This window comes from Aythya ferina, assembly GCF_964211825.1.
Source record: "Aythya ferina genome assembly, chromosome: 3".
NCBI lineage: Eukaryota > Metazoa > Chordata > Aves > Anseriformes > Anatidae > Aythya > Aythya ferina.
Window position 1 is genome coordinate 397,040 of NC_140298.1, and position 21,455 is coordinate 418,494.

The following is a 21,455-nucleotide window of genomic DNA, read 5'->3' on the forward strand; positions in this document are numbered from 1 at the left end:
CAGACTGGATTGCAAAACCACTGCATGCCATCACACATGTTTTCAGCACTACACACAATCGCTGCTGAGAATACTAAAAACCAATCCCAGAAGTCTATTCCTAGGCCATCAACCAGTGAAACAAGAATCAACCTGGAACCTGGAAGACAAGTAGCAGAGCAGTAAAACGGGGAGACTGGAGCAACACATCTTCAACTCCAGCAAAAGATGAATAAAGGGGGGATGAACATCAGGACTTTGCTGCAGAGAAGCCACAAAGAACTTAAGAGCAGACACTGAGAAGCAAGTGTATGCAATAACAGCTGTGCAAGAAACACACTGAAAGGTAGACTGACTGGGTACCAAAACCAATTTGCGTGCAATAAACCTGAAGACGTATCACGCCACGCCACCCGCTCTCATTTACAGCACAGTGTATCAAATTGCAGTTGTTCTAGGGCAGCTTCATGACCCAAACTCATTGACTGGTTGCAGCTGAACACTTCACTCGGCATTCTCCTGCCAGACTTACAAGGTATGGGATGATTTCTGGAAACAGTATGTAACAAGTAACCCCACAAATGTAACATACAATTACTTTGTCCCATTACTTCTGACCCTTTCCTTGCTTTACTCCCATCTTCAGCTTTGCAAGGTACCATGAAACAAAGCTCTATTTTAGCAAGGTCAACAAGAACAGATGGCTGTTTTCCATGGCATTCTTAGTACAATGCTGGTCAGCCTTGGACATGTCATGTCTACCTGTTTAACTGAAAGGACATACTCATGTATCGGTTCCATGCTTCCTATATAGTTCTCAATTCAAATGAGGAAAAAAATATATTTCTTTAAAGAAGCCAAAGCACCCAATTCAAGCAGGCACCTACATCAACCATCTTGCAGGAGAGACCTTGAGCCTGACAACAAACAACATGTGGAAGATCTCTACCCACCTTCTGCCAAGCAGATCTGGGGCTCTCTCACAAGGACTTTGCTACTCAAGTTACCCTTCAAGTGCCTATCATGGCCTTTCTCCTGAACATGCTCAGGCTGTAGCAAACCCTGGCTGTCCTGCCAACTGGCAAGAACATGCAGTTGTTTGTCCAAAATATAGGGCACTTTGAAGCGAGCCAGAAATGGCAGGCTCAACTCTACAGACGCTGCAGTCCACACCCTGTGGCTGGAGACTTAAAGCCACCACTAAAACTTGACCCTTCCCAGTTCTGTTCAGTCTGAAGGACGCTCTGAATAAAGACCACAGAGCACTGGAAGTGAGACTCAAGTCTTGGGGACATGCCTCAGAGGATGCCTAAGGATAACAGAAAAGGTTCCTTGCGGGTCCCAACCATTTCTCTACTTTTCTAACTCATTCCATTGAGATGGAGGTGGCTAACCTGAGACTTTCCTGTCTTGCCCACATCAAAGCCTGGTCAGGGCAGCTCCCAAGTCACAAGGGGGAAAATCACACATTGCACAGGCAGCCTTAAGTACCTTGCGTCCTAAACAAAATAAATAAATTAATAAATAACACACTATTCTCCACTTGCTATGCTTTACAAACTTTAGAGAATGTTCTTTGCTATTTGTTTAGTCTGTGAGCATGGATGAGAGCTTAAGCTGTGAGTTAAACGTATACAAACATCACTGATAGAAGCAGACTGCATTTCTCAAAATGAGTGCACCCAATAATGCAACATCAGGCATCTTCCTTAATAATAAACATGCTCTGGTAATCTGAGCTAAGCAGCTTCGGTTCCACATGCTAGCTGTTTTCAAAGCACTGAGGCTCCTCTCCCAGCGGTCAGAGCTTCACTGCACATTGCTACAGGAAGGAAAAGTGCAAGGAGAACCCACAAGGACTGCAGTGACCCAGAGGTTCCTGCAGAAACCTCTCCCACTTCCTCCCAGCACAAAACAGCTTTTGGCCTCCAATTGAAAGCTTTTCCAAAAGAAGGAAAGAGAGGAGAAAAAAACAAAAAAAAAAAAAAAAAAAAAGAAAGAAAGAAATAGCCATCTGAGATAGATTAGGGGGCGGAGGGAGGATTAGTTTAGAAGTACCTGCTTATAACAGCTTCATTCTGCATTCACACAAATCGCAACTAGCAGCAGAATCTGTCTGCAGCCAAACTTGAGGGCACAACCGCAACTTGCACCAGCAAAAGCTTTCCTCTCACCACACCAGCTTTATTATGCAGGCCAGCTGTCCCATGGCAGGACTCACACTCCACTGAACCCAAAAGCCCATAAACGAGGGACCTTGCCCTATTTCACCTCCAGGACAGTTTCAAACAGGCAGCACAACAATCACAGTCTTTGAGAGCAAATCTTTTGCAACACGTGCTTTTGGCTCCTCATTTCTGACTGCGTCTTGCAATCCTTTATTCATCTGCCCTAATGCAAAACTTATGCTGACATGAAGCTTCCCATCAGCTGCCAGAAGTTGTGGGGCCCGAGCCCCTACTTTGTTGAACAAGAGCCCAATCCATTGATTGAAATATATGCTAAATCACAGCCAGCACAACGTAGAACAAAAATCCTATCTTCTGCAGAAGGACTGTGAAAACAGCAAGGAGTAAACAAAAATTGTTCAAGGACAAATAACAAAGGTTAGAAAAAGAAAGCCAATAGTTTTCTATCTGAAGACACAGTTATTTATAATTGGATGATTTTTAATGGGAAACATGTCAAAGCCATTTGTTTCAATTTCTCAGGCTAGTTAAGAACTATTAAACATCTTGTATTAGCTATATTGTCATTTTGTTCAGGCCAGTATCTATACTAGACATTTTTCTTATTAATGCGTTAGTCGCTGGATTTATAATAAAATAATACTGGGACATCTATAAAAACTTTGCTACAGTAGAGATTTTTTTCCCCCCAACGTTCTGTCCCATGGCATATTCCAGAGAGAATTTTTTTTTTGAACACTGATCATTGCCACGAGGTATTTTCCATAACTCCAATGATCTGGTACCAGTTTTGAATTAATGCCTCTGAAGCCAGGTTCTTTCTAGAGAGCTTTATTCTTGCTTACTCCCAGAGATATTTCCATGGACAAGTGGCACCTGGATCACTGTTCCCTGTTTCTGTGCCTGTAGTGCCTTTCATAATACATGTAAGACAACGCAGATGGTGAACTTCCACTGGTCTTTCCTCTTTCAATAACACAGCGAGCACAGTAGTGTTTGCTTGCTGCAAACCCTTGTAGCTGCCAGGTTGGGGTGTCAGTCCTATGGGAACAAGCTCTCCAGCAAGACTGCTGATCTGCTCTACTTATGATGATAAAAATGAAATAAAGTGGAAAGAAGAACTGACTGAGTCGCCCAAAGCTTCTAAAAATGCTCAGCGTCTGACCCTAAGCTCCATGTGGGAACTCTGGAGCTCCTTAAGCTGTTCCAGATGGCTCTGCCTGCCATTCACTGCTTCCAGCGCTGCAGAAACACAACCAGGCACATCCTCATTGGCATTTTTCAGCACGAAGAGTTATAATGAAGACTATGTTATAATGAGGCCCAGCATGCCAGTGCTGCTCCATTAGGTACTGATCTCAGAGGCATCTTGGCTCTCAGCATCGAGCCATGGGACCTCATCAGGCCAAAAGCACAGCTGGACCTCAGCAGGGGTGAGTGATGCAGCATAGGCTGCGGGCCCCTGTGGCAGCAAAGGTTCCCAGTTTGCCTGCAGCCACATGGCTCCCCAGCAAAGAACATTTTCATACAGGTTTCACCAACACTCCCACAGAGAGCATTGTCCTTTTACTGACATAAAAACGAGCACAGTTGTCCCCCTCAATAGGGCCGTTAATTACTTCTGGTCCAGTAGCACTGAGGGGCTCTAGATGGAAGGAGGTGCTGATGCTACTCTACTGGGCACTGCATGCAAGCAGCACCCGTCCCAAACACCGCACTGCCCTAGTGCGAGACCAGCACATATTGCAAGTTCATACCTAACAAGGGGTCCAGCAACTGACATACATACAGTCCCTGCTCTAAATGCCTGCCACCACATGAGGGGAACTATTAGCAGATTTCTCTCCAGGCTGCTGGTTTCAAACACTCCTCACCCCAATGCCATAATCAGATCAGAAGGCCACTGCATGGACCCAGCCACAAAACAGTGCACATTTGTCGGCTGAATATGAGCCAGCAGTGTGCTCAGGTGGCCAAGAAGGCCAACGGCATCCTGGCTTGTATTAGGAACAGCGTGACCAGCAGGGCTAGGGAGGTGATCGTCCCCCTGTACTCAGCTCTGGTGAGGCCGCACCTCGAGTACTGTGTTCAGTTTTGGGCCCCTCGCTACAAGAAGGACATCGAGGTGCTTGAGCGGGTGCAGAGAAGGGCGACGAAGCTGGTGAGGGGCCTGGAGAACAAGTCCTACGAGGAGCGGCTGAGGGAGCTGGGCTTGTTCAGCCTGGAGAAGAGGAGGCTCAGGGGCGACCTTATTGCTCTTTTTAGGTACCTCAAGGGAGGCTGTAGCGAGGTGGGGGTTGGCCTGTTCTCCCACATGCCTGGTGACAGGACGAGGGGGAATGGGTTTAAGTTGAGCCAGGGGAGTTTTAGGCTAGATGTTAGGAAGAACTTCTTCACTGAAAGGGTTGTGAGGCACTGGAACAGGCTGCCCAGGGAAGTGGTGGAGTCACCATCCTTGGAAGTCTTCAAAAGACGTTTAGATGTAGAACTTAGGGATATGGTTTAGTGGAGGGCTGTTAGCGTTAGGTCAGAGGTTGGACTCGATGACCTTGAGGTCTCTTCCAACCTAGAAAATTCTGTGATTCTGTGATTGCACCCAATCCACAAAAAATATCTGTTACCCCATAACTAGAAGGAAAAGAGAAGAAAAAAAGTTAAGAGGAAGGTGAGAGGATAAATCAGGGAGTTAAGGGGAAGATGAGGGGATGAATCGGGGTCTTGAAAAGCTCTCCTGAACCACACTTATGTACAGACACAATTCTACTCGAGTGCATCACAGCACTTCTCCTTCAGAGTGGGGCTGAGTCAGCAGACAAGACAGCCTTAGGTTAATGGGAGGATTAGAAAGCACTCAGGCACAATGTTCAGCTGGGATATAACTCCTTGAGCTCCAGCATATAAACTGATCTATAGCAGCGGAGGATTTGTGTTGCAGCTCAGCACCAATGCTGGGGTGCAGAAGTGCAGTGGCAATGAAAGGCACTAGTAGGCAGCGAGGAGCTGACAGAGCAGTGGCTGGCCAGCCAAATTGACGAAGGGACAGATCCGTTGCTGTGGCCTTTTAGAAGCACAATGCTTTTAGAAGCACGCTGCTTCGCAGCGTTGGCAGGTATCCTCGTCTCTCACTAACAATAAACTACTTTCTATGCGAACTGCTAGGTCCTGCTGGCTGAAGCCAAAAACAGCACAGCTTTTCTGGAATATGTTTGCCCTCCCTCCTCTCTCATCTGTCCCTTTTATCTATTGTTTGGATGGTGGCTGTTTCAGTTTTTTGAATATTTTTTTTTTTGGAACCAGCTGAATTATCTCTCTCCCCGTGAAGTTTCCCTACTGTGAATATAACAGGGCAAGTTTTCTGGGGGAGGAAAGACCTGGAAGATCCAGCTGTCTGCTGGCTCCGGCAGGTGAGCACCTGGCCAGCCCACATCCCCATGTCTCATCTCCCCGGCACGACAGATCTGCCACGGATTTTCACAGGGTAATCTGAGCTCAGGATTGCATAAGCGTTTCAGAAATGGATTATCTTTCTTTCCAGTCTGATCTGGGAGATGTTCTCCTTTCAGAACCATCAGCAGCAAAGACCATAAATAGAGCATCCTCAGGGAAAAAGCTAAAATGAAAAAACTACACCTGGCAGCCTGTTCCCTCTATCTGATTTCAAGGCTGTATTTCTGTATCAGTCTAGGTGGAAAGGGCAGTGGAGGCACTTTGGCCAGGCCACCATCATTATTAATACTTGCGTAGAGCAAGCAGAGCAGAGAGGCCACAGAGAGGTTACAGGCACATGATAAATACGCCAGGACCCTGCACGGAAGGCCTAGCCAGATGGCAGGCCATAAGGAAGGTGCAGAGTGGAGAAGCAGCTTGCCCTGGAAGATCACACTGCCGGCCACACAGCACAAAGGGAGGTGGCCGCTCATAGGCCAGCATACCGGGAAGAGCTCTTGGGAGCCTGCAGAATACACTAGTTTGGATGGTGAAATCCTCCGTTAAGGCATGGGCAGCTGCTGAGGAAGACCACGGCAGCATCACAGCCATCACTGCATGCCCAGAGCAGCAGCTGCGGCCCCCCCAGGCAATGTGGGCAGGAACGCGCTGTGACTGTCCCTCTTGCATGGGACGGGGCTACCCCCTGCGACCAGAAGATTTCCCCACAGACACTTGCTCCATGGGAGAGATGATTTTGGTTCCCCGGAGCAGGAAGCAGCATGCAGATGCCTCCCTGCCAGGCAAAGTGTCAGTCACTGCTCTGCAAAGTTGCTCTCCAGCCTTTTCCGCCCCCATTGCTCCCTTAGGAATGGCTGGAGAGTTCCAGGGGAGACAGTGCACCCTGCCCCAAACTTGACCTTTCTGCTGTCAGACAAGGCAAGAACACTCAAGCTCCCGAACACAGCCAAAAAGGGGCATAACCAGGGTCATAACTCTTAGCCCCTGCAGCACCATGTCTGTACGTAATCACTAGCAGAAAAAAAGAGTACCCACAAAACTCCCAGATGCAGTTATATCCCAACTGCCTCTTGCTCTCTGTTGCAGAAGTTAGAGATCCATCCCGGTGTCAGGGCTGCTACGAGGAACCAGCAGTCTGGCTTTTCCCCTACCAGCAGCTGCCCCAGCGAGGGTCTTTGTCCAAACCAATCCTCCTCTCCTCCAACAAGAAGACCCCTTCACAGACACCAGATGGGCTGACTCTCCGCGCCCAAAGACCTGTCGCAGTCCCAACACACCACATGGTATCAGCAACGCATTGTGTTTGCACCCTCAGAGGAACAGAACCTACCTGGGAAAACCACAGGTGCTGGCCCCGGCACCACACAGCCTCCACTCTCAGGCCTGCCTGGGTGGCTGGGTGGGCTCCAGGCAGAGGCTCGGCAACTGGTACCAGCAGAGCACGTGGGAGCCTATGTGTCCCCCAAAGCAGCTTCTGGCCCACCTGGCTGCTGTGGAGCCCACAAGCAGCAGCTGGAAAGTGGCACACTCAACGCAGCTCAGCTGCAGGCCATAAGGCTGAGCATGCTCTGAAGGCCATGTGACACCTCCACAGCAGTGTGAAGAATGGCAAAAAATGTAACTTCATTTTAACTCAGGAAAGTTACCTATTGTCTGAAAATGAGATTTCCACATGCACTCTGCTCAAGTCTCCCCCTATTCCCATCTTGTAGGCAGAGAAAACTTCAAGGTTTTCTGCAGACACAGGCAGATGGAGAAGGTTCATGCAAAGCACGCCACCTGGCACAGGTGTCCTGCTGGGGGGACACTTTGGAAACATGGGGGAACTCCTCTGCAGCGCCTGCCCATCAGCAAGGTCAGCATCAGGCTGCTGGAGAGTGAAGCTTGCCCATCCTTTAGCTTAAAAGTATTTCATCCTGTGGTTTACCGCAGACCAACCTCTTCCACGCCTTTACATCCAACCTAACTGGGAAATGCAAGCAGCTCAGGCAGATGGCAATAGGACAAGGGGAAACAATTTTAAACTAAACAAGGGGAGATTTAGCTTAGATGTTAAGAGGAAATTCTTCACTCAGAGGGTGGAGAGGCACTCATACAGGTTGCCCAGAGGAGCTGTGGATACCCCATCTCTGGAGGTGTTCAAGGCCAGGCTGGATGGGGCTTTGAGCAGCCTGGTCTGGTGGGAGGCATCCCTGCCCATGGCAGGGGGGTGGAACTGAGTGGTCTTTAACATTTTTTCCAATCTAAACCATTCTGTGATATACGATTATCTCAGTGCTTTACATAGCAAAGCTTAGATGATGGACAAGCATCTGCAAGAGATCAAATCTACTGTTCACTGCTGTTTCACTTAAAGAGAAATACCACCAAAACCTACTCCCAAATGGGAAAACCAAAGGTAAAATGAACAATGGGGACGCAATAACTAAAGGCAATCACAGCATATGCAGTAAGACTGAGGAAGGCATTGCCATAATCTGGAGCACAGACTGAAACCTAGATGCTGCACAACACAAACCTGCAATTTTACTGCATTCTCTCATATTTGCTAATTAAATGGGTATAAAAGAGTCTCCTTCTTTTCCCTCCAGAGCGGTAGCACTCCTTGTCACTGCTGCAGAAGCCATGAGGACCTGAGCTTGCTCAGCTAGGAGGGATGTCAGAGGGGTGCAGCACTCATCCTCTGGGCAGTGTGCAGATTCAGAAGAACCTGGAGATTTCTGTAGGCACTTCTTCACCATCCTCTCAACAATGTTAGTTTTAAGCATGATAACTGAGGATGAAACTTCTTGTTTGCTGTCTGATGTCAAAGATTGTCACAGCATATCAGATTATCCTAGACTGCCTTGAGTTTTCATTGCACAGTTCGTGCAGAAATTTGTCTTTATTATTCTATCAGTTTGACCATTAAATTAGCCATTCCCTTCTTCTTGCCTTACATCTACGTACAACAGAAATAGCTGAGCAGTTAAAAAATACCACTTGTAAAATTTCCCTTCACATCTCCTGTGATTCAAATCCTCTATAGACTAAGCACTCTTTTTTTCTTCTTATGATAATCTTTTTGTGCCCCTAATCATTTTCATCATTTTTCTTTGGACTTTCCTCTCTGCCTCCACTGAAGCCACATGTGACACTCAAGGTGACAGTTTCCCGGTGATCTATACAGCAGTGCTCCGTATTTTTAATCTGATTCTCCATTAGTTTCATTTCTCTGGGGTATCATAACTCTTCTGCCAGCCTTTTCATTTCATTAACATTTCAGCTTTTACAAATGCAGGGCCTGAACACTGGTGATATTATCTCCGCTGCTTGGCAGCTGCTGACTGCCAGGCATGATTTCTGCTGCACCCCAGCACGGTACATCTTTCTTGATAGAGCTGGTGCCTGTTTCTTCTACCCTGAGACATTCCAAAACTGGCCCTAAGGCCAGCCAGCAACACGTGCTGTTTGCCTCCCATTGCTTCTCTGGCTGATGTAGGGATGAATGATAGGGGTAGATAAAGCAGCACCTTTTGCATTGCCCTGCTGCAGAGGCCAGCATTTTTTCTTCCCTAATAAACAGAGAAGAAGATTTTAGGAAGGAAAAACACACAAGGAAGACAGACATTAAATCTCCATTGCCAACACGACCTCAGAGCAGTTCTCTCCCCTGGCCCATACTCTCTCCCAGGCATGCTCCTTGACTTGCTCCCCGCAAGGCACACCGGACAATACTAAAATGCAGTCAGACTCCTCGCTGACTCCTTTCTTCTGCATTTCACTAAAACTCCCACCGAATCCCTTCTTGTGTCAGTAACCTTCTTGACTCAATTTACTCTCCCTACTGCTGGCAAGACAAAAGCACTGTTCAGAATCTTCCCAGGCTACTTTCCAAAATGTGGGCTCCATACAAAGCCTGGTGAACCCAGAATTAAGGTCCCTACGACTTCAGAGCACAAGCAAACAAAGGGCAAGAATCACAGCAATAGTACATTTTACTGGAGTTACTTTATGGGTGGTTACACCACAAGTCACCCAGGTCAACCCTGACTGCTGTATCAATTAAGTTACGCATAATGATTTTCTTCATTCAGAGTAGGCAGCAGGGAAAAATTAGCAATAATGAATTAAAAATAACCTAAAATTGATTTACCATCAGTTACAGTGCTATTTTTTATACAATTCCAAGACTGTGTGGCTGCTTGAACCTAGAAATCAAAGCTTTGCATGGTTGAAAAAGCAGTAATTAGGAGCCTCACTGTTATCAAACAGATCCTTTATCTTGGAAGACTTGGACAATGTCACACAGTGAGAGTGTAATTATCTGGAGGAGACATATCTTTTAAAAGCAGTGGAAAATCAGTTGTATTCCAAGCCTATATGACAAGGGCAAATAGCTGGCAGTTATGGGGGGATTTTATTTGTTTCTTTAGGAGATGAACACTCATGGCTTCCTCCTCCATATTTACGTATTTCTCACCTAATTCTTATCTGACACAGTGAGTGGAAAGACAGTTTGGGGTAAGGTGAAATGTATTAGTCGACTTGGAATAAAGAATCAAAGAATCACAGAACCACAGAATCCTCTAGGTTGGAAGAGACCTCAAGATCACCTAGTCCAAACTCTGACCTAACACTAACAAGTTCTCCACTGAACCATATCACTGAACTCTACATCTAAACGTCTTTTAAAGACCTCCAGGGATGGTGACTCCACCACTTCCCTGGGCAGCCCATTCCCATGCCTAACAGCCCTTTCGGTAAAGAAATTTTTCCTAACATCCAACCTAAACCTCCCCTGGCACAACTTTAGCCCATTCCCCCTCGTCCTGTCACCAGGCACATGGGAGAACAGACCAACCCCCACCTCGCTACAGCCTCCTTGAAGGTACCCGTAGACAGCGATAAGGTCGCCCCTGAGCCTCCTCTTCTCCAGGCTGAACAAGCCCAGCTCCCTCAGCCGCTCCTCGTAGGACTTGTACTCCAGACCCCTCACCAGCTTTGCTGCCCTTCCCTGGATTTGCTCAAGCACCTCCATGTCCTTCTTGTAGCGAGGGGCCCAAAACTGAACACAGTACTCGAGGTGCAGCCTCACCAGAGCTGAGTACAGGGGGAAGATCACCTCCCTAGCCCTGCTGGCCACACTGCTTCTGATACAAGCCAGGATGCCATTGGCCTTCTTGGCCACTTGAGCACACTGCTGGCTCATAATCAGCCGACTATCAGCCAATACTCCCAGGTCCTTCTCTGCCAGGCAGCTTTCCAACCACTCCTCTCCCAGTCTGTAGCTCTGCTTGGGGTTATTGCGCCCCAGGTGCAGGACCCGGCACTTGGCCTTGTTGAACTTCATGCAGTTGACCTCAGCCCATCGGTGCAGCCTATCCAGATCCCCCTGCAGAGCTTTCCTACCCTCGAGCAGATCAACACACGCACCTAACTTGGTGTCATCTGCGAACTTACTGAGGGTGCACTCGATGCCCTCATCCAGATCATCGATAAAGATATTAAAGAGGACCGGCCCCAGTACTGAGCCCTGGGGGACTCCACTAGTGACCGGCCTCCAGCTGGATTTGACTGCATTCACCACAACTCTTTGGGCCCAGCTACCCAGCCAGTTTTTAACCCAATGAAGCGTACGCCAGTCCAAGCCAAGAGCAGCCAGTTTCTTGAGGAGAATGCTGTGGGAAACGGTGTTAAAAGCCTTGCTGAAGTCAAGGTAGACCACATCCACAGCCTTTCCTTCATCCACCCAGCGTGTCAATTTGTCACAGAAGGAGATCAGGTTTGTCAAGCAGGACTTGCCTTTCATAAACCCATGCTGACTGGGCCTGATCGCCTGCTTGCCCTGCAAGTGCCGCATGACGAAACTCAAGATAATCTGCTCCATGAGCTTCCCTGGCACTGAGGTCAAACTGACAGGCCCTAACAGGCCTATAGAAACAGGCCTATAGAAAATAAAGAATTTTATTTTGGTTTGGCTGTTCCTCTTTTACACTTATAGCTAAATATAACTCTGTAGAACTAAAATTTAGTTTGAAAATATAATTAAAAAAAAACACTGGGCAGAGAAAGCTGCAGCTCTTCAAACAAAACAAAAAAAAAAAAAAAACGAAAGAGAGAGAGAGAGAGAGAGAGAAAAGAGAAGAAAGGATGACTTTTTCCCCACTTTAATTCTAGACTATACCAGAAGTGTCAACATGGCAGCTCTGTTTGCACAATCAGCACTGAATTCACCCTGCAGTTCAGGTGCCTCACTCAGGCCTCATGCAGCAGTCGAGGCTGGCACCAGCAGCCCTGGCACCTCCCTGTCTGACAGGATGGGCCAGAAAGATGTAGAGAGCAGGAGCAGAGCCTGTTCCCCGGGTGGAAGGGACCCTTGCACCAATGGAGCAGGCCTGCTGTGGCCCCTCCAGTGAGCTGCATGCTACAAGCACCAAAAAGCCAGCTATTTCAGGAGGGGAAAAAAAAAAAATATGTGTGTGTGGGGAAAATAAGTCATGAGCCCTGGCTCCCAGTCTGGTAAACAAACATCAGGATGCTCTGATGATAGGGCAGCCATCAGGAGGAAAAAAAAAAAAAAAAGAAAAAAAAAAGCAGACAAGGGTTTTTTCATGCTTTTCTCCACAAAAGATAAAAAAAAAAAAAAAAAGGACCTTGCAAAAAAACAAACAAGCAAGAGGGAAAAGGGAGCTTTTGTGTCCAATTTCAATGCAAACACATTTTTCATATTAAAAAGATTATTCTTCCTTTCCCTCAGCCTTACAGCTCCTTTCCTCGCATGCTTCTCTGCAACTGTGCTACATAAATCTGGAACTGTTATTTGTTTAATCATTATTATTTACTGCCTATATACTGCTGGAATCATGCTAGGCACTTCACAACACGGAGATGAGGTCTCAGCCCCAGAGAATACATCAGCTCATTTAACTCCACTGTACAACTTTGGAACTGGATTTGCTCTCTAAAAGTTCTCTATACAACATGATAACTTGCTAATAGCTAGGTAATGAAGTCCAAAGCAAGAAATGGCACACAGAGGCCTGGAGATATGTGTAGGACACAGTGGGCTTCGGCAACCATCACAAATCACTCAGGCCTCACGCTGAGATCTCTCGTTTAAGTACCCACTGCATTGGCACAGGTGAAATTGCAATAGAGCTAGTGCAAAAGCCAGTGCAAAACATAATGAAATGACAGCATGGAGGAGATAGGAAGTGTGAACCTATACTTACACACAGAAGTGCAAAGCTAGGGCTTAGGATGGGCAATACCCACCAGACTCAACTTTTACCACAGATAAGAGCATGCTGAAGGGCAGCCAGCTGGCCTCACAATTGATGCTTCGCCACCTTCTCTGCAAAATTTAATTCACTGCACTAATGTATTTTATCCCCTGCGTGCGGGGCAAAAGTTAACACAGGAGAGCCACACACAAAGAGCTCAGAGAAAGGCCAAGAAAACCCACAACGCAGTGTTTTAGATGTTTCAGGGTCCTTCCCTCAACCCTCCTCGCTACCATTTGCCAGCAAGTGAATCTGGTCTGGAGCTCCCTCCACAAGCTAGCTGCAAGCAAACAGCCTCCAGGAGCCAGAGGGAATCGCTGTGAGCGTCTTCTTGGAAAATCTGGTTCTTCCACAGAGCAGACCCAAGCACAAGGCTTCATGTACTGTTACAGAATCACAGAATTTTCTAGGTTGGAAGAGACCTCAAGGTCATCGAGTCCAACCTCTGACCTAACGCTAACAGTCCCCACTAAACCATTTCCCTAAGCTCTACATCTAAATGTCTTTTAAAGACCTCCAGGGATGGTGACTCCACCACTTCCCTGGGCAGCCTGTTCCAATGCCTCACAACCCTTTCAGTGAAGAAGTTCTTCCTAACATCTAACCTAAAACTCCCCTGGCTCAACTTAAGCCCATTCCCCCTCGTCCTGTCACCAGGCACGTGGGAGAACAGGCCAACCCCCACCTCGCTACAGCCTCCCTTGAGGTACCTATAAAGAGCGATAAGGTCGCCCCTGAGCCTCCTCTTCTCCAGGCTGAACAAGCCCAGCTCCCTCAGCCGCTCCTCGTAGGACTTGTTCTCCAGGCCCCTCACCAGCTTTGTCGCCCTTCTCTGCACCCGCTCAAGCACCTCAATGTCCTTCTTGTAGCGAGAGGCCCAAAACTGAACACAGTACTCGAGGTGCGGCCTCACCAGAGCTGAGTACAGGGGGACGATCACCTCCCTAGCCCTGCTGGTCACACTGTTCCTGATACAAGCCAGGATGCCATTGGCCTTCTTGGCCACTTGAGCACACTGCTGGCTCATTTTCAGCCAACTATTCACCATCACTCCCAGGTCCTTCTCTGCCAGGCAGCTCTCCAACCATTCCTCTCCCAGCCTGTAGCTCTGCTTGGGGTTATTGCGCCCCAGGTGCAGGACCCGGCACTTGGCCTTGTTGAACTTCATGCAGTTGACCTCAGCCCATCGGTGCAGCCTATCCAGATCCTCCTGCAGAGCTTTCCTACCCTCAAGCAGATCGACACACGCACCTAACTTGGTGTCATCTGCGAACTTACTGAGGGTGCACTCGATGCCCTCGTCCAGATCATCGATGAAGATATTAAAGAGGACCGGCCCCAGTACCGAGCCCTGGGGGACGCCACTAGTGACTGGCCTCCAACTGGACTTGGCTCCATTCACCACGACTCTTTGGGCCCGGCTATCCAGCCAGTTTCTAACCCAACGAAGCGTGCGCCAGTCCAAGCCAAGAGCAGCCAGTTTCTTGAGGAGAATGCTGTGGGAGACGGTGTCAAAAGCCTTGTTAGATCAGTAACTCAATTTAAAAAAAAAAAAAAAATAAAGGAATGAAGCACTAGTTTCAATACATTTTCCAGTTGCTATCAGCATCTCCTCTCTCATTAGCCCTCGACATTATCCCTTCTTGCCAGTTCTCCAGCCAACAAATACCTCCCTATGAATACCATCAACCATGACTACTCGGGGTCCCAGCTGCATGCAGGTTTCTCATTTAGACTAATCTATGTGTCACTAAGCCAGGCTGAAAATTACCTTAGTGACATATAGCATTTCCCCTATGGCACCTGCTTAATTAAATATTGAAAGAGCTATTACCTTTCAGGGATGCCTGTGCACTGGCTGTGTCCATTATTTATAACATAATGTATTCATTATGCATTTTATCCATTGCTCCTGTCTGCTGATCTCGTAACAGTCCCTTAAAAACAATTTTGAGCAATTAATCCTACCTTAATTACAGACAAATATATACAAAAGCCTCAGGACATCTCTTTCTTACATTTATTAAAAGTAAGTAAACATCTAAAAATACATCTGGTAATCGGGAAGGAAAGGGACAAAGTGCCATGGTAGAAACCACCCATAACAATGAACAGGGGTGGACAGGGACAGTTAACAACCCTTTAAAAAGCAGGCTAGGAACAGGCCAAGTATGTACTGTCAGAATCACAGCTTGACAGGACACAGGGGAATGGCAGGTGATAGCAGACCTTTCAAGCAAACAGGGTTGTCCTCTGTGTTAATCCCACTCCTCACAGCAAAATTGGGACCAAACAGATTCAAGTCTTAGGAGCTGGCTGAGATAGCTTCATGGGAGCAGAGCTAAGGGAAGAAACCCCAAGGAAGGCAGATTCTTGTGTTTTTCCAATTTTATTTGGATTTTACAACTGCCAGTTGAAGGAAGAGACCGTGGACATTGAAACAATATTTGCTGAGAATCTAGGGTGACTTTTTGCTTCCTTTACAGCTCCTCATTGCTACACTGCAGTTACTTCCTAGCTCAGTGAGAGGGGCCCAGAGCGTGTACCTTCTCCATGTGAGCCCTTCCCCATGATCTGCTCAGCCCTGGGACAGCAGGAAGAAGCACAGCAAGGGAAAAGTTAATTCCTACATCCCTTTCGTGGCCCATAGCTGCCTGTCCTGGCCAGCCTGTCCTAGTGCTGGGGCTCTCACTGGTGCCACAGCTAAGGTTCCTTCCCTAAGGTTCCTTCCCTTGTCAGGCAAAGCTCAACAGTAGTCAACACAACCAGGGAGGAGAGAGTCTCTCTCTGCAGACAGCGCTGACCTGCCATGCCAACCTGGAGCGCAAGCCCCTCATTCTCCACATGCAGGACTTCCCCTGAGCTGTCATTCATGCTGTGTAAATTATGTCCTGGGCTTGAAATGCTACCAAACATCAGGCTGCAGACACCAGCAGGAAGGTAAAGCTCTGGCTTTCACCACATCCCCACCAATGCTCACAGAAGGCCACCACAGACAGCCCACAGCTCACAAGGGAGGACAGAGAGACTTGAAGCCCCAGGAGAAATTATGACGACTAAAGAACTTTTTACCCCCCAAAAAATATTTACTTCTGGAGAGGGAGAAGGGACCAGAGCACACCCCCAGAGATGGTACCAGTACACTGATCTCAGAAAGCTTCTGCCTGTGTCAGACCACAACAGCACAGTTACGGGGACACTTATCTGATGAGGAACTTGAGAAAAAGGACAAAAGGCCAAGTTTAGACAACAGCTCTACACGAAGCTTTATTTTTCCCAATAAGATAGTCTTGTATAGTTTATTGGTGAGGCACGCTGGAATGCAGCTGACCTCAGTTACACTGAGTTACACTACACTACAAAGGAAAATAACAAAATAAGAAAGGTTTATGTTAGTTCTACCAGAAAAATAAGGCTCTTGTTGAGCCAAGCTACAACTACATGAGCAGCATTTAACAGCGTAGGGGCAGGCTTTCTCTAGATGTAATATAGCCTTTGCTAGGATGTACTTTTCAAGGAGAGTTCACTCAGGAGAGGAAAAAAGATACACTAATCCCCTTCCCAAACTCCCAAAATAGGAGGGCTCCCCTATGTGCAACCCTTTATGTGCCTGTGAATTCAAGAAGCTTTGGCATAAACCGAATTTGCAGGAGATGGAGCAGCCAGGTAACAGTCAGGAGCACTGGTACAGATCAACAGTACTGCCATTCTCCCAGTCAACAGGTGTCACCACTGAGCTATCTCAGGTTGCCCCTTTTTCCTCCCCCAGCTAAGAGCTAGTCAGTCCTCATTCCTGCAGGCAAACCTGGCTGTGAAGTTCAAACTCATCTTAGCACAGGGGTGCTAGCTGTCTCCCACACCTGGGGAGGATGCATGTGCTGATCCTCATAAACAGGGCAGGGAGGACACAGCTAGTGTCCTTCTGTCTTGTTCTGATCTGTGCCGTCAGGGTCACTTTCCACATCAGGAAATCAACTGCAGGACTCCCTCCAGCGAGAACCAAGCCATTAAGTCCTGTGCATCTCTGCTGGCAGACCCTGCATTTTATTGCAGTCCTCTTATTCTCTCTCCCACTTTAATACTAATATATCATTTACTGAAAAACTATTCAAAGGTTGAAAAAAAAAAAAAAGAAAGAAAGAAAGAAAAAAGGAAAAAAAGGGAAACTAATCTCCAGAAAAAATGAGGAAGCACCTTGTGAATTCTCATGTCAGCTTGTCTAGATGCAAACTAGGAAAACCCCTCTGCAATTTTGGAAACACTACTTTCAGCTCTTTTCTGAGGAGCCCTGGTAATGCACAAGAAGACACACAGTCATAATTAATATCCATATTTTGGGCAACTTCACTAGCTTAACAGAACTAACACGTATGTTTATCACTCAACACGGATAAATCACACTTTAGAAGATTTTATCTTCTGATCAGACTCAGCAATCACAAGTCTTCTTCTGCTGAGCACACAGATCAGCTCTTTCACCAAGGCATACAACTCAACAGAGCACACTCCCAGGGAGTACCATGCCTCAGCTGGGAGCCACGCTCCCCCTGCCCCACTGCAGAGGCATGGAGGGCATCAGAAGTCAGATTCCCATCTGGGATCTGTGAGTGGTACAGGTCCAGCGCAGACTTGTAACCACCTCAGGAGACTCTGAGCAAGGGATGGAGAAGAAAATGGTATGATGATGTAGAGGTGTGTGGCAACCCACTCATGAAAGTCTAACCAAACAGACCTTAAAGAATAACTCCAGATAGCAAAAGCTAGATCAGCCCTGTCTTTTCTGATCTTTCCCCTTCCACCAGTGAGAAAACAGCACGAGAAAGATAATGGTCTCTGATGCCATCTAAATATTCAGAAACACGGAAAGCAGAGAACAAAAAATGTCATGTCAATCCTTGAAAAACACTTTCTGAAAACTTCACCCCAAAAACAAGTGAGGACTCAATACAATCTTTGTCACCTTTGAAATCAAGAGAACACCATCACTGATTTCAGTAGATTTTAGACTAGCCCTGAGATGTACTTACAGGGTGATAGTAACATTAACCTTTCAGAAACTTTGTAGAAAGTTTTCTGCACTAAGCCTTGACTGAGGTTTGCGGAGTTTTATTTGCAGACCAACTAAAAGGCTGCCTATCCCTGCAAGGGGGTGATGTGAATGGACACTCCCTGTCCAAATGGCTCTCTACATTCTTGCTCTTTTCACCTTGGTAATGGTTCCCTACATGCAAAATGAGGCAGACACAAAAAGCAGATGCAAAGCACATGCAGGAACCAATTGTGAGCAGTGCAGCAGTATCTCAGCCTCTGAGAGATGAGCCTGGCCCAGCTCAATTCAGGCACCCACTCGTAGAGGAAGAGCGTCTTTGTAGTAAAATCCCAAACTGGAACTTTCCACAGTATTTTCAGGGAAATAAATAATACTATAAAAAAATTATATTTTTAACCAGAGATGCTGGCACAAAAAGGAGATACTCTGCATCATACAAGAATCAAGTGTTTGACACACTCCTTTCTTTATAAGGCTTTAAGAAGTGCAGGACCCTTCAAGATGCGATATGCATTCCTTATTTACCCTGAAGTGAGATTCTGCAGACCCAAGTTTAATCCACTGCTTTGCTGTGTGAGGTCACCTTGGACAAGTTGTTCTGTCCAGATTCTCAGCTGGTGTCAGCTGGCACTGTGCCACCAAAGTCAATTTAAACAATTTGAGACTCTAGTACTACAGTCCCTTGGTCCTCAGCCTCCCTTTTCAAACAGCACTGCCAACTGATAGCAGCTTGGCTTCTAAGATACCTTGAAAATGTGCAAGTGGTACTGTACGAGACAGGTAGTTAAATTCACACAACTCACACTGCCCTTGGAAATTACATATGTTTTTCACTATGATGAAACAAAAAGCCTTTGGTATTTTTGAAAAATAACCTTATGATCAAGGCTTTAAAAACAAAACCACCAATGCTGTAGTTTTATTTCACAGCCTATTACACATTAGCTGACGCAAAATCCCTAAGGATTAATTTTAGCATAAATTTTAGCATAGAGCAATGGGTGATGATTGGTACTTTTTTTGATTCCTCTCCTTTTAAGTTTCATCATCTTTCCAAAATCTTCTCAAATTTCTCTCTAAACCTGCTTTCATCACCAGTGGCATGCAGGAGTGCTTGTCCATTGTACTTGATGCCGAATACCTGATACTTCCCTGCAGAAATCCTGGACTTCAGGGGGAACTTGGGATTCACCAAGACAGACCTTCCTCCCTGCCCCACCAGGAGGTGGTGAACCCCAGCACCCAGACATCTTCCTGTCCTCCTCACAGACAGCCTGAGCTACCCCACACACTGCCCAGCGGCCTCCTCTCCTGTACTGGAGAGCCCTTCCCCTGCCCCTGTCCCCATGCAGGCCTCATGTCCCCCAGGGACATGCTGCAACAACAACATCCAACCCTGATACCTTTGCAGGGCGTGGGGACATGCCTGGCAGCACAGGAAGGCACCTTGATTCTAACAGCCCTGCTCAACCTCACCGGGGCCTCCGCCCTCACACCATGGCTGAATGGCTCCATGGCGCTTAGCCCTGGGCCCCCTGTGCCTCCCATGCCACGCTGAGGGAGATCCACCACCCACTCCACAGCACGGACGCTGTGGCATGCAGCATGCTCAGACACCCTGCTGGTCAGGCGTGCAACCAATGCTCAGCCGGGATCCTTAAAGAAGCACCTCTCACATACAGTCCCACACAGGTCTCTCCCACCCTGGATGTGGCACCAGCTCTGCCTCGAGGTGGAGCTCCAGCTGCAGCACTGGCTGGAGCCTGTAGGACAGCTCCTGAGGCCACACGCCTTCCCCCTCAAGCACAATGAGCTTGGACATGGCTGTGAAACTTACTGACGGTGTCAACATCGTGTGCAGGAAGGACAGCTGCGAGCAACAAGACCGAACTCCTGCAACCCATCTTTGGATTGCTTTTTGATTTAAGAGGCTTTTACATTACTTAGTTATGTTCTTGGAAAACTGTTCCACTTCTAAACAAGCTTGATTTGTAGCCTCCTTTGATTTAGTGCAAGAATAAGTCCATTTATTTGTCTTTGCAGTCAGCAGTCAAATTAACTTTTTTTAAAAAATAAATAAATAAATAAATAAATAGAATCACCTCTTCTTCCTCTCCCTTTCCCCCCCCTCCTATGACGCTGCTGTCTGAGGAGGAGTCCATAGCTAGTAATACCTTGCTGTAGGTACAACTGATTTAACCTGTTGAACAAGCATATCAACAACAAGCTGTATATAACATTTCCTTGGGCTGGAAGCCCTTTGAGATAAGGGTCTTTTTAGCTCATTTTTTGTAACAGGGTTTGTGATAAATCCAGTAGAAGCCAGTACAGACTGTGGCAGGATGGCCTCTGCTCAACCTGAGACACAATGCATGTTCAGCTGAAAAACCGTAACCATGGTACCATATGTTGGTTACGTCAAGTGACCAGTCCAACCAGCTGTCCAGCACACTACATGGGAAGACTTTATGCCACCCCACCACTGATCTCTCCCGATTGTGCAGTTTGGTAAGGCTCCAAAGCGTCCTCTGTACTGAGCTCTGCAACAGCACCTCAGTATCTGGGAAGGAAGCACAGCATATGTGTCAAGCTGGATTGTGGCCAGAATCCTCACCAGCTCCTGCACGGCCTGGTATTTACCAAGCACAAAAGCATTTATCAGTTCTGTTTGCCACCACCTTGTGGAGTTGCACATCATACACGCCTATTCGTCTTTAACAATAGAAATAAAACGCTGTGAGCCTTTTAGTACACACTTCACTTTGTGCACTGTCAATTGGAACGGCCTAAGTTCTTCTGTCCCTAAAAATAAACAGTTGTGCTCTGTTGGTGCATTCAGTGCTCATTTTAAAAAGTTCCTTTCTGTCCCATTCTGTGAGCTGGTGAAATAAAAACTGACTACTGCAAGGAGGTGCACTAATAACTGGAGGGCAGATCTTCTCTGAGGAGAAAGGAATGTCCATGTAAGGCTCATTTTTCCCCCTGCTTTCTGTTGCAGGATGTTCTGGCCATCTTAGGGAAAAAAAAAAAAAAAAAAAAAAAAGCTGCTGAGTCCATCTCTGAAAGAGAATTATTTTAATAGCAGACCTTTTGGTTGTTTGTAGTTCAGTTAGCATGTTTTTGGCTTGCATATCAAAAAGATTCTTTTCCTAGTTTTTAGCAGGCTCTTTCACAATTGAGCTATTAAAATTTGTTTGCAGTTCTTGTTTAATAGGTGATACATGCTGCAGGACCAAACACTGAGGACAAAGCTTGGCATCCCACAGTTTCTTCAGAAGAGCATGCTCAGCACCATCCAAACACATGTCCTTCCCCTCTTCCACCATCGTAAAAGATAAGATATACTACGTTTACACAGAGCATTCTGGCTGTGCGCTTCTTCCTCGACCACCATGGGGCCACAAGAGACTTCCAGCAGCTGATTTGTAAGGATGTGTCAGTGCACTGTGGACGAGGCATAAATCTGCAGATCTGCACTCCATCAGGACCTCTGTCATTCCTCTGCTGGGAGTACCCTGGTAACTC

The 21,455-nt window shown here is 46.9% G+C and overlaps 1 protein-coding gene across 7 annotated transcripts in view; it reads right to left on the reverse strand.

Annotated features, from left to right (window-relative positions):
• The window catches only part of RIN2 (Ras and Rab interactor 2), a 310,183-nt gene that overhangs the window by 281,021 nt on the left and 7,707 nt on the right, over positions 1-21,455 (reverse strand). The window contains exon 1 of one of the 7 annotated variants that reach the window (XM_084514295.1): positions 6,946-7,089. The exons of the other annotated variants lie outside the window; for them this stretch is intronic. The gene's annotated coding sequence lies outside the window, so the exon portion shown is untranslated. Of the gene's footprint in view, positions 1-6,945; positions 7,090-21,455 lie in introns of those variants that run through there. 7 annotated transcript variants of the gene reach the window in all.